The following is a 14,040-nucleotide window of genomic DNA, read 5'->3' on the forward strand; positions in this document are numbered from 1 at the left end:
AAATTAATTGTCATATGTGTTTGTCAGAAATGAAAATGTATGGACATTTACTGTCATGGGGAATTTGAATTGACACTATTGGTAATCATTTGGCTCTTTGGGCCAAGCTGTTATAGTGAACAACAGAGTGACCAGACATTGTATTTGGCCATGTAACCAAACTCTCTACCCATTCCTAAACTGGAAAGAAATCTGCTTCATAGATCACTTCTATGTAGTCATTGTCTTTTGCCTTATTAGAAAATATAGGAAGATGCAATATTTTTAGTTTTGTAGCAACAGAGCTTTGAAAAACATGACACCTGCTGCTTAGAGAGCATCACTGCATGGAAAGCCACTTATCAGGACAGCACTGACTTCTCAGTGATTCTGGTATCTATATTTGCCACGTCAGGCAAAGAGATTTAGTAATTTGTCCAGTTGATTAATGTTTCTCAGATGTAAATGATAAATATGCAGATTTAAATAATAAATATGGAACAAAAAAGGGAAATCTCTGTATTTTGGAATCTCAAAAGAAATTGCACAGGAGATGGTGAAAGAGTCATTCTACTGGAAACTCATTAGGAGTACACTATTTTGTCTCTATTTCTTATTGCTAGAAAACAACAGTAGTACTTTTGAGTAACAGGTTTACCAAGGTGGAATGGGTGGCATTTTCAGAAAACCATTTCTACTATTGCCTTGGATTTCAAGGCTTCCAAACTTAAATGTGTTTAGTTCTCTCCAAGATCTAGGCACAGAGCACAAATTTTAAATGATGATGTTAGCAGGGGAAAACCAGCTTTTTGAAAACCTCTTTTGCTAATGAGGATAAATGCCTGCCAGCTTTTTAATAAAATATAAGCATTTTTCATGGTTTATTTATGGTGATACAAATTCAAGTACATGAGTAGAATCTTATGCATTAGCCAAAATAATGCATAACTGAATATAAATCAGGGGTTTCATAGTCATCATGACTGATATATATGTTTAGTGATAATGATGGTTAGTAATTGTCCATGGCTCAGGTATGCCTCTGAGGCCATATCAGTGATTTGACTCTGAATTAATAGAAGTGTGACAAATGAAAGTGCAACAGGCAGCTGATGCAGGTAAATGGTTGTTGTCCACATTTGAATAAATAAAGGAAAACCTCAAGATAGGTGAATAAAATAAACATTATTCTCCCAGTTTTGTTTTGACATTATCAAGAAGCTAACAAAGCCCTGATTGACCCACTCCACATGAGTACAACCACAGTGACTGAATGTGCCCCACTCAACCAGTGAGCCTAACATACAAGAAGATCCTCAGGGCCAGTTCCTTGGCTACACTGATAAGCCTCTTGTCAAGTTACTGGAGTAACTCACATGTGCCCCTGTTAGCATCTGCCTGCCTTGTACAAACCAGCAGAACCTACTGTGGCAAGTGTTACCACCAGTGTGAAGGACCACTATCACTGTACTGCTGTAGCAAGCCATATATTCCAGACTCCTTTTCTGTTGCAGTTCCCTGTGAAAACAAATATCCACAGCTGTGGAAAATTTTAAGCTACTGTAGCTAATGCAGGACTACAAATGCATATATATGTAGCCTAAAAAAAACCCAAACCAAAAATAGTATCAGGTATTGACAAAACTAAAACGAACATAACCCGAAGTACTCTGCTACTGATGTGGTAGTAACAGCAGCAGATGACATATGCAATGTAAATACAAATTGCAAGACAGTACCACAAAATACACATGCTTTTTGTTTTTAATATATGTGCAACCTGTGATACACTGATTACATGGACAAACTGCCCCAAACTGCACCATTAATCATCATCAGAGCTGTGAGGGGACCTGCAAAATTCCTCTCAGTCCCTGGGCAGTCTAATTGGACAGATCAGAACAATTTTTCTCCTCCACAGCAAAAGATTCACACCCTGTCAGAACCTCTCTTCAGTGTGCCTGTGACTTCCACTTGGCCCATGACTCCTAAAGAGGCAGAGGAGGTGTCTGCTGCAACTTCATCAGAAATCCCTCTGCAGCTCAGACTGGCTGCAACATGCACAGTTTCTTTATTTGTATATTGTGATGGCCACAGCAGTCCATTAAATAAATATGCCCCACAGCTCCACTGTGATACTCAGACCTCCTCATCTTCCTTTTCACAAAGTCATAGAATCATTTAGGTTGGAAAAGATCTCTCGAGATCAGCAAGTTCAACAATTAACCCAGCACTGCCAAGTCCATCACAAAACCAAACTGCCTTATTTACAAGTCTTTTAAATGCCTCCTGGGATGGTGACTTCACCATTTCCTTGGGCAGTCTGTTCAGTGATTTACAACACTTCCAGGGAGTTTTTTGGTGTGCTGTTAAATCCACCCAGAATTTCCCATGGTAAAAAGAGGATTTGCCACCCGGTCCCTGTCTCCTCTGAGACACTGTATTTTGCATGAATACAGACTCTTCTCTGCTCCTCTCTGGGACAACCCATGGACCTCTTGCAGCTCTTCCTGTGCAAGCAATGCTGTCTTTTCTTTAGGAAACTCATTTTGATTTGAATTCAACTAAAATGTACTTATAAACACTCTATTACAGAATTAAGGGAAGATCTCAGCTACTAGTCCTGAAAATTTGAGTAATATGTCATGATGCTACTTTTCTATTTCTCTCTTCAGATATGTGGTGAAGAAGACCAACTAAGAAAGCCACCATTATGTACAAGTAACTTAACTGAAAATGTAACCTGAGCTCTACTGTACCTTGGCCCAGAAGAGCTGTGATGCACAAGGGTTGTCCATTGCCCTTCAGAACAGAAAGAAATTGAGCCATAAAGCAAATATTTTTTTTTCTGTGCATTGGACACCCAGGGAAACTCATTCGTGTCAGTGTAGGAAAGAATTTCAGAGTAAAATGGGCTCAGCGCAGTCAATAGTGTTCTTTCTTCTGACAGAGGATTTGTTTGCTCTTTAACTATCACATCCTTTTTGTGACTGACTGTTATAAGTAAAAATCAATAAAGCAAATTTTAATTAAAAAAAATAGAATTTAGCATACAACTGATATACAGTCTAGAAAGCCGCAAGCATTGACCCCAGGAACTGACACTGGGTGAACTGTGATCTGACCTCTAGGACATCGGACCCCCCCGTCTGTTCACAAATGTGGTCTGGTACAGTCTGTCTTTATACTGTTTTTCTGGCCTGAGGCAGACTCTTTCTTGTTCTTTTCATAGTCAATCATATTCATGTTGTTTCTTTTCTTCGAGTTGGACTGGAGAATACAGTTCCTGGCCGGTGATGAGCGCTGGTCAAACATATTCATGTCGACCTCTTCCTCTGAGCTGGATTTGACAATGTAGTTCCTGGCAGGCAATAATGGCTGGCGGTGAAGTAAGTTATGGGAACTCGAATGCAAGTTCCCCAGTAGCTCCTGCTATCTTGATCTCTGAGCGATGATCATTCAGGTGTAGTTGGTCTCCACCCAGGCTAGATTCTATCAGTTGTAAATTAGATCTCTCTCTCTGCCTTGGCAGCAGTTTTTCAATGGTATGCAGTCCTCCCATGGTATATGGCAAACCTCAGACCCCGCATGTGAGTTTAAAACATTCTTGTATACTCCTTTATAACATATACCTATTTCATATTCTATAACAGCATGAATTACATATATATCACATGACTAACTGAAAGGAAAAGGTGCATTTTCTTTCCTCAGTGGGATTTAGGTTAATAACCTCATGATATTTTAAAATTAGTCAAGCTTCTTTAAAGGACAATACTGACCATTTTCTCTATTAAGGAAGAAAGGGGCAGGACAGAGTACTTTCAAAATACCAATTAACGCATCTGTCCAGTTTTTACAAGTCCTTCTACAAGTCTTCTGCATGAAAAAAGTAATCTAATTCTCCTTTACTAATGGGTTGTCAATGGATTTAAGCCTTCCAGAGCAGACTAATGAGAATAAAAGAGAGTATCAATAAAATTCTGTGTGTAAAGCTTTGCTGAAATTGGCACAGCAACTTAACAGACAATCTATATATTTGCTTGCTGCCTTTTTGTGAAAGTATTTGCATGCTTCCAACTGTGTTGATAAATCTCTTCTTCTGGACCTAGTTATGCCGTCAGCAGATGTTGGAGCCATCACCTGTTTGGTACCACCCAGCAGCTGGGACTTACAGCCCTTACAGCCTTGCCAAAGAAACAGCACATGTGAGCACTCCCTAATCCATTTTCAGTGAACCAGCCCTGCTAATATAAATTGCCTTTTCCAACACTGAAATTAACCTGAATGACTCTGCAGGAGAAGAATAGAGAATGGCTGTGTTTCTCACATGGAGTTCTCCATCACTACAGTTGTGAGATTGGAAAAAGTTAAGAGGTGGAATGAGACCGTTTAACTGCCTTGTTGTCTGGAAAATGAACAGCCTAAAAGAAAAGGTGAGATAGAAGCAAGAGTGAGGAAAAGGACAGGAAAGAAACATGAGATACACTGATGGGAAGAGCAGTGATATGAGCCTGAGGAGAAAGGATGGGGCTCTGGCCAGGCTGTGCTCAAGCTAGTAGCAAGGAAACTGCTCTGTTGGGTCTTTCTGTGCTGGGGAAAAAGGATCATCACAATTAAATTATCTTTTCATCTGCCTTGTCTTCAACTGCCCCAAGTGACCTTTCTTGGCAGCTGAAACAGAGATACCAGAGTGTGAACTGGGGCAGCTGAGCTGCTGGTATAGTCCCAATCTGCTGCTCCAGCTGCAGCAACACAAAGTCCAGCAGAAGGCAGGGCAGACACCTAGGCATTCTCATAACCTGTACAGCCACACCTGAAGCTGCCAATGCATTTAGGCAGTGGGATTATGTAAAGTCCTTTTGACCAGCACTAGGGAACTTTGAATGGCTTTGTGAAAAAAGCATGGAGGAGGAAGACAGTTTTATATGCTTTTTAAAGCTGTTTTTTTTTTTCCTGTTATATAGAGTTTTTTCTATATTCTGTTCAGAGAGTAAGCATGGGTTAATCTCCTTTAAGAACAGATTCATTACATAGTGTGATGTCATAGTCTCTGTAAAAATCCTTTCCTTTTCTGGGAAGGGAGGGATGAGCAAAAGAATTAGTTTTGTGTTCCTTTGCACATTGTACTTACATTGTGATGGATTTGAAAATTCAGGACACCACTAGTGAAACTGACTACAGGTGGGATTTGCCTCTCTTCTCAAAAAAGGAGGTGTAACAGCACACAGAGATTTTAACCTGACAGTTTCATCTACAATACTAATTCCAATGAAAGTGTCACAGAGAGAGAGTTCTTCAGTTCTGTACTGCTGGAAAATGTACAGGTTTCCATTTCAGTAATATTTCCTTCTAAAAATAAGGTCTATTCATGCCAAGCATCTGCTTTAATTTGGTTCCTTTTTTAATGTCAAATAACTCAAGCAGGATAAAAATCACTCAGAAAGGCTAAAATGATTTAAAAGAACATGGTATAATTTTAAATTTAAGAGGTCTCCAAAGAGAACTTTTCCAAGCCTAATAGTTTCTGAGGGACTATCTCCTGTGCTATTAGTTTTGATTAGCCTCAGAAATTAATTTCCTCTATCCATGCTTAAATATTTCAGGAAAATTGTGAAAAATTACTATTAAGAAGAAACAGACCTAATTAGCAATACTTTTCTGAAATAAGGACTGCGTATCTGATCAAGCTGTGCAGGTGAGACATTAAACATTTCTGCACACAGAGCATGCCCACTTGCTGACACCATTTGCTGACTTAGCACTCCTAAGCAGTCAGCTGGAACTGCTAATTAACTGCTCTTGTTAATTAGCACTTATATGGTAGCACACATTTTCTAAGCAGAACAGAAATATTAACAAATTTATTTCAATAGCACCCATGAAACAGAAAAGCTAATTTTAGGGAGAAGTCTTCAGTTTTGGAAGCAGAATAGTTTGGTGGGAAAGGCTTTGCACTGTGTTTCAGTCTGCTCTGCTCAGCACACAACCTTGGATCAGACTGATGAATTTTCAGTCTGTAAAATAACTGCAACACTGCTCTCACCTTCTATAGAAAGCTTCAGATGGAAACCAGTGAATAATATTCAGAACTTATAAAGAGGAAAAATTATTATATCAGTATGGAAGACAAATGCAAGAAACATGGTTTGAATGGCCCCAAAAGAGAAACAGAGGCACAAAGGACCAAATTCCTTCCAAAATACTTCAGGTATTCGGCAAGCAAATTAGCGAAGAGAAACATGATATTATTAAGCTGTAGAAAAACTGCTGCCTGATCCTAGGTCTCAGAAAATACCTAGTTAGCAGAGAGAAATACCGCATTCTCATATTCTTCAGAGGTTCAGCCATGCCAAGGAAAGATACACTGAGAGCTTTGTGATGAAATGGGAAGGAGGCTGCAGGAATTCTTAAGCCAGAGATGTACAGCCACTACACATTTAAGATTTGCTTTGAAGCTGAGATTAAGAGGTGGCCTGCACACATTTCTGTATTCCTACCTGCCCTCTCTGATTATTTTGTTAAGAATTTAAGCAATGCTTTGACCCCATTTACCCCAAAAGTCAGCAATGGTTCTTGCTACTAGAAACAAGCTGGCTACTTGTAGAAATGGTCAAGCCACTCCTGCCTATCTGCCCTGCCTTCTCCCACATCCTTCCAGCAGAGCCCACCCCTCTGTACTGGCCTAGCCTTTCTGAAGCTGTAGCTGCATCTATTCAAGCAGTGTCTCCTTGGAGAACTGACTTATTTCTGTGGGGAGACTATCTAGCAGAAAGCATAGAATCACAGAATATGCTGTGTTGGAAGGCACCCATCAGGATCATTGAGTCCAACTCCTATCTGAACACACTCAAAACAATAGAAAAGTGAGACCCAATGAAGTTTTACAGGTATTCTGGAAAACCCCAATCTTGAAAAATGAAGAGACATTATGTTGCCTCCTGTTGCGGTGAGCGTACATAATGACCCCAGTCCAGGGTGGAAGTCAGGCCCTTTGATTAAGTTTTTGAAAAGAGAAAACTAAGAAAGCCTTCAAAAATACTCTCACAGATCAGATGTAAGATCCTCATAGACAACAATATCACCCTTTGCTGTTTCATCCATTTTACTGTAAATCATTTTCCAGCACATCTAGAGGAAATCCTCCATGGTGTTTCCAATCACTCACAGTATGGCAACGAGCCCTTATTAGAGCTATTAATGCTGGTTTCTTTGCAGAGCACTCTAGAAAACAGGCCTCCCTATGCCAGTTCAAAGAAGGACAAAGATTTGTGCTTAAATCAGCTCTAAAGCCTGTATCTTCTAAATAGCACCCTATAGGCTACCAAATTTGGTGCCTCACTGCCAAAAGCTTGAGTATGCTTCAGACACTCAAAGCCATCTTTTACCTGAGTGTCTGGGCCGCGTTATTTCCTGATGCCCAGCTTTATAAACCAAATTTAATGGGAAAACCTGGTGTTTTCTGTAGTTTATCAAGGTAAGAATGGGTTTTGTACCTCTAACCCTGCATTTTATAAGGCTACATTTCCACCAATATGACAAATCCAACTGCTTGGCATGTGAAGGGGAAAACATCTCGGTCATTTCCTTGAAGAATTTGCTTTACCAACTGCTCTCACAATCAGACTTTTTTTCCCCTGAAACGCCCTTTTTTAGCTTCAAGACATTCTGTCTTCCTTTGCTGTCTTTAGCGGCCAAATGATTGTCATCCATCATTTATATCACCTTGGAGATATTTATGAATTTTGATCGCATCCTACCGAGCTCTTGTCTGTCTTACATCACACATATTTGCAGGTCTCTTGATAGAGCTTGCCTTCTAATTCTTGCATATTTTCTACTATAGATTTCCTCTAATTTATTTATATTCTATCTTAAACCATAGATATCAAAAGAGCACATGATCTCACAGGATTTAGTATTCCTACTCAGGTACAACAAGAAAAACTAATTTATATGAAAGCATGTAAAAAAGATAGAAATCTATAGGTCTGCATATTAATTGTATTAATAGAACTGTAACTACACTAGCAACATATTTATGAAATGCTTGTCTGATGCTGGTATTCAAATATTTATATTTCCATCCTATTTGAGAACATTGAATAACTGCATTACATATTCAGGGAAGGAAAGCAAATAGTAATGAAAAGTTTTGGCCAGACTGCAGTAAGAAACACTTTCTCAATAAAATATTGGAAAGTATCTTTCAGTATCATTAGTATGATCTTGCAGAGGCAAAAAGATACGCTTTTCATAGATAATTTGATAAGCTATTTTGGGGAAGAGCACAGACAGACGCTTCTGGAAGCACTAAGCTGGCACTTTTATTTCCTTTCACCTAACTAACAGACTTATAATGAGGTCATTTTACATGACATCATATTCTTCTTGGTGCCATTTTTTTTCCAAGTGTGAGATGTGGTAGAGGCCTACTCTTACCCATACAAACCTGACTGTGACAGCCACCCAGCAAAGTCAATGGGGTGTTTGCATTACTAGGGATTGAGCAAAAACTGAGATCTCAGCATCTGATCCCTGCCCATGCAGGCCATCCTCTCTCTGGCAGAGTCCTAATAGTGCTCTGCTTCAGCAGCAGGTAACTTCTGCTTAATTTGAAAGGGATGCATTTCCAGTGGCTCTGACCTGGAGATTGGTGCACATACCCTGGGGCCTGACCTCTGTACCGTGTTCTGGGGGCACAAGGTTGGACGAGGAGTAGTTGAGTACCTGCTGGTTTGACAAGCTGGCAGACTCAGGGCCAAGAAATCTGAGGTCATCTAGCAAACTTTCCATTGACCTTCCTACTTAAATACTGATATATTTATCCCTTTTCCGCCAGACACTAAGTACTTTCCAAACAGACAAAAGTAGATACAAAGCCTTCAGTTAAATTTCCACTGTCTGTTTCACTTCAGTTACTTTTTATGGTTAAGGAGAGACAATTTTAAACAAATCTCTCTAGATCTACAGACACCTTAACTTTCAAGGAGATTTAATGATGTTTGGACTGATTTTCTTGGGTTTTTTTCTTTTTTTTTTTTTTTCCACTCTTATTTCACTAAGTAAGATTCCTATTTTCTTTACTGCATTCTACACTAAACTCCTGACTAACCATAGCACAGGCTAAGGAGACAATGTAGTGCCAGTAAATAGTACTGTGTAACCTCTTGCCTTCAGATCAGTGTGAAGTTTTATCTACTCACACCAAGCACCTAGAAACAATCAAACTAAGATCATGAACATCAAATGAAGTGGAAAATGAAGTTTAAGGAAATGATGAAAAAACTCTGGAATAAATGGGCTTTGGTGACTAAGTCACTCACTGTTATTAGGAAATAAATAAATAGACATATACAACCAGTTAGATTAAACAGGCCTGCTAACACTAGCTCTCCTGAGTTACTGATTTCTATTTATTGACAGCATGCTGACATCACTTCTCTGCTGGTATTGAATTTTTGTAGCTAATTAAAATGCACCTTCTCTCCAGTCTGCACACACCAAAACTATGCTAGATAGATGTGTTTTTAGTGCTTTGCAGGTGCCAGAATTATACACGAGCTGTAGGGTTCACTCAGACTCTAGCAGAAACTAACTTGTATTCCAGTGGCAGACACAGGCTGCAAACTTTGGCTTTGCTCACAACTGTGGAACATCTGGAGCCAAACAGTTGGTTAGTACATTACAGAGATAGGAAAAAGTAATGAGATTCACATGTGTTTCAAGATCCAAATTCCACTGTAATATTGGCATCTGCAAAATTGTACTTGTCAATTGGAACTATCTCTACTGTATTTTTCTTTTTCAAAGGAGGGAAAAATGTATATCCTGTTTTTAGGACATACAGCCTAGTTTTTCGCCTTGCCTCTAACAGCACAGAGGGACTGAAAACTTGCCGGAACCCAGGACACCACTCTGGGTGCCCTGGATGGCCCGAGACCCGGGCAGGGGGCTTGGGAGTCCTGGCAGGAAGCCAAAGACACTTGGGATTTCGATCCTAATCCATGGAGCAAATTACCAACCTTATATGAAGAATCACAAGTCACAAAAGTTTAAGTAGAGTGCTAATGAATTAATCACAGGGTGAACAGTGGAATTTTGAGGATTTTACTATAGGGGTCTAGGAGGCAAGATGGAGGGATTTGGGTATTGTCCTGTGCTTCTTCCTACTTATTCCTAGCCTCCATCTTCTGGGTGATGTTGGCACATTTGGATTGGTTTAGAATAAAAGTCCAACAGTCTCACATAGATGATAGGTATTAGAAAATAATGATAAATAAAGTACACGTAGTTCATAGTATAAAATGTTTACACCAGCCCAGGGGCGGGCAGAGTGTGCCCTTGACAGACCTGCTATACAAAGCTCTGTGGGTCGGAAAAATAATGTTTTAGATAAGAGACAATGAACAACTTTGTGAACCAGAGCTGAAGAATTCCAACTCTTTCTTCGACCATCAGGCTGGGAAAAAAGGACTCTTGGGGTCATCCTGACCGCAAAGAACCTGAGAAAAATCCACAAGATTAACCAGCTGGATATTCTGGAGAAAAAAGCAGTAGACATCAAGGTGTTGAATCTGGCATCTAAATCATCTACCTCTGCAATACTGGGGGCAGTATAGGAGGTAGAACTAGCTCAGCTGCAGAAATTTCTCCCTGGCTATTATCCATCAGTAATCTCTGCTGGGGGTCAGGAGTCAATCTGAATAGACAAACCTTTAGAAAAAGGGAGATGAAATTAAGTCCTTTTCTAATTTAATCTGGCATCAGTAAGAAACATATCCAAAAATCCAACTTGAAAGCTTCACTAGTGCTCCAAGCTTGAAAGCTGTGCAATAGTTTTAAGAAAAGAAAAACATTTGAAATATGCTAATTGTATCACATCTCTGGAAGGTTTTGAAAAATCTGATTCACCAAGTAGTCTGTTTAGACTTCCATTTTAAACTTTCTTCCACCCACAGAAAGCCATACCATCTCCTCTAGCATCATTCTTTTACTTAATTATTTTCTATAGATACTGATGTGACTTAATACTTTGATCTTATTTTCCTTTGCTTCTGACCTGACCATTACATTTATACCCATGTGAAGTTTGTACCTATGACTGACAATGCCACTTCTCTTTGCTAATAAAAATCATTAGGCCTGCTGTAGTCAAGATGATCAATATTATAGTAAAAGAATCTTAAACACAGTAGTCCATCAGAGGAGAACCACTCTTTTTTTTTCCATCTCTCTTCTTTCTACCAGAGTATTATGAAGCATCCACCTCAGAATATTCTGTGATTCAAAAGAATGAACAAATCCTTACTTGTGTTTCAGAACTTTTTACTTTTTTTTTTTTTCACTTGGGAATGAGATGGCAAGTAAGTTAAGAGTAAAATTTTAAAAGTCCCTCAGAGTACATACATGCAAGTAGAACATGAGATGTGGACTTGTTAAACCAACATCTACCTGCACTGATAGGTGATTACTAGTTTCAGAGTAGACTCAATTTGCAGGAAATGTTACTGTCTACAGGGTTTTCCCTTGCAGGGCTGCTCTCAGAAGTGGAGATATGTCTGAATTCTGAAATATTGCACTTAGGAGCCCAAGGGCATGTTTAAAATAGCTTTAGAGTTTATTATTAGCATTTCATTTTTACAGATGACATGGAAGAAGAGGGAATAGGTTGCAAGAAAATTCTCTTCTTCAACAAGCTCCATGATTGGATTTACAGAGGCAGTACAGCTGCCTACAGGTGCAGAGAGGTGTCTGGGGGAAATTCCAGAACTCCTCAGTGAGCAATGTGCCTAATGTCAATCAGCTCTGAAAAGAGTGAAATTCCAGACCTGTTCAAATGCTTTTACAACACCAGCAAAGAACTTGTTTGCACTGCTAGACATCTAATTACCTCTACAAGACGCCCCCCAATTAGCAGCAGTTGGCCAGCAAAAGGAACAGGGATGAAGTGTTCAAGCATTTTATTAAATATGTTCTGCTTCTGGGCTAGGAAAGGTTTTGCTTTTCTGGCTGTAGCTCTGACTCAAGTTACTCTGGCCAGGTAATCTTCTGTCTCAGTAAGACAGCACAGAACAACAGTAAACAAGGCAAGTGGCAGGCTCCATGGAAGGATTATTTATTTACACAGTGACATGGTGTGTAAATAAATGTCACACACATGGTGTGTGTCTTCCTGCAGTGATGCCACCATGTATTTTGCTTAACTCCTTCCCTATCACCAGCCGCCCCTGAGGGAGACAGGATGATGTTCTCTGAGGTATTGGCAGTTCCTCTGAAACAGGGAGCTTTTAATGAGGTGGTGCAAGGCAAATGGGGCTCCTGCCTATTACACAAATTATCACTGCAGACACTTTTTCCTCTGTTACATACTAGAGAACACTGAGAAAATTATACTTACAGAAATGAAAAGGGCCTAATTACAGTGATTTTTAAAGAGACAGTTAAAGGATGCATGTCAAAAGGGACTGATATATAATTATGATAATATCAGTTGCAACTCCTGTGCTGTCTAATTACTTGAAGTGGGTGGCATTGTGCCATTTTTTTGGAAGCGAGCTACTCTGAAAACAAAATTATATAATCGTATTATGAAATTACAATAAAATGGAAAGAAAAGTAAAATTAATATATTGGTAGGAGTAATAACCAAAGAGGCAGCACTAAATGTGCTGGAAAGACAGAACAAACAGAAACCCACCAACTGCCTCCAACCCCAAATCTATGCTACACATTTGACTCACACTTGTGTCAGAAACGGAGATGCTGCACATGCTGCCTACACTGGCAGTCAAAATCAAGACATATTTACATGACAAGAAAAGAAGTGGAAGAAGAAAGGAGCAAAAAGAGGAAATATTTTTTAAAATGGGAAAAAGCATAAACCTAGCAATCACAGTGCTGAACTCTGCTGGAGCTTTGAGAGTCTCCATGCCCTGGCTTTGTTCTGGATTCTCTGAGGTACTCCAAACACCCAGCCTGCTGAACATGCTGGACCCTGTTAGATTTGGGCACTTAGACACCTCCAATGGATGAGGTTTTCCTATTTTTATTTCACACTGGCTGTATTACACTGATAAATCTGTCCACAGTACTTGATATAAATGAAATATTAAAGTTATTTCTTAAATTTAGTATACATTTTATCATGGATGTATTAAAGTTATACTATAACATAATGCCATCTGTTGATAAATGACCTGAGCACTGAAAAGCTCTATTTCATTAGAAATGAAAATAGTAGCACATTCATATGCAAGTCCACAGATCTGCTGGTAAGTCCATGCTCCTAATTATGGTGTAGCCTAGAAAAATCAACCATTGTTTGAACAGTGACATCAAGAGATTGTAGGTTAATAGTGGTTTCCAGATTTTTGTGGCCCTCATGAGGAAACATGAAAAGTTTCATGGATTTTCACAGATACTGCATTGCCATCAATTTAGTAGTGTAAAATAAGACTGAATAAAATGTTTAATATTATTCTATTGATATCTGGAGGTCATTTATCTCATGAACCGCAGTTTGGATCACTTTCTTAAGCTCTCATCATCTCATTTAATAGCATCTCATTTAAAAGACACAATGTCATTTATTAGCAAAATTTACACATATTTTCTAAAATTTTAAAACAGTAAAAGTAGAGTAGCAGTTGGCTAGATCCCCTCATTTACTGCAAGCTGGGTAAATACTCTTCTCTATATACTGCAATCTGTTCCCGTGAACAGAAGTGAAGGGATCTGACCTAACTTTCCCTGTTTTTTCAAACTCCGAGTTATAATCTAATCTTGTCCCTTCCTGGTACAAGAACAAAACCATGAAGTACTTTTCTAGCATATGTGTGTTTTTGCTGCTAAATTTTTCCTTAAAGAAAAGTGTATGTTTGAAACTCTTCCTTTGAGCTGTTATCTCACAACCACTTACCACTGGTCTGTACAGCCCCCTGCAATGGCTGCATGCTATTTATTCAACAGCATTGAATAGAATTGATGATAGTTCTCTGAGCAGGGCCATCCAAAGTAGTTTTCTACTGAAGTTCTTCCCTCATCCTAGCAGCTCCCTGG

The 14,040-nt window shown here is 39.2% G+C and overlaps 1 protein-coding gene across 2 annotated transcripts in view; it reads right to left on the reverse strand.

Moving 5' to 3' along the window:
* RPS6KA2 (ribosomal protein S6 kinase A2) overlaps positions 1-14,040 on the reverse strand; it is a 162,824-nt gene that overhangs the window by 17,545 nt on the left and 131,239 nt on the right. The gene's annotated exons all lie outside the window — the stretch shown is intronic.

This window comes from Passer montanus, unplaced genomic scaffold, assembly GCF_014805655.1.
Source record: "Passer montanus isolate IOZ18808 unplaced genomic scaffold, ASM1480565v1 scaffold2, whole genome shotgun sequence".
NCBI classification, from domain to species: Eukaryota; Metazoa; Chordata; class Aves; order Passeriformes; family Passeridae; genus Passer; species Passer montanus.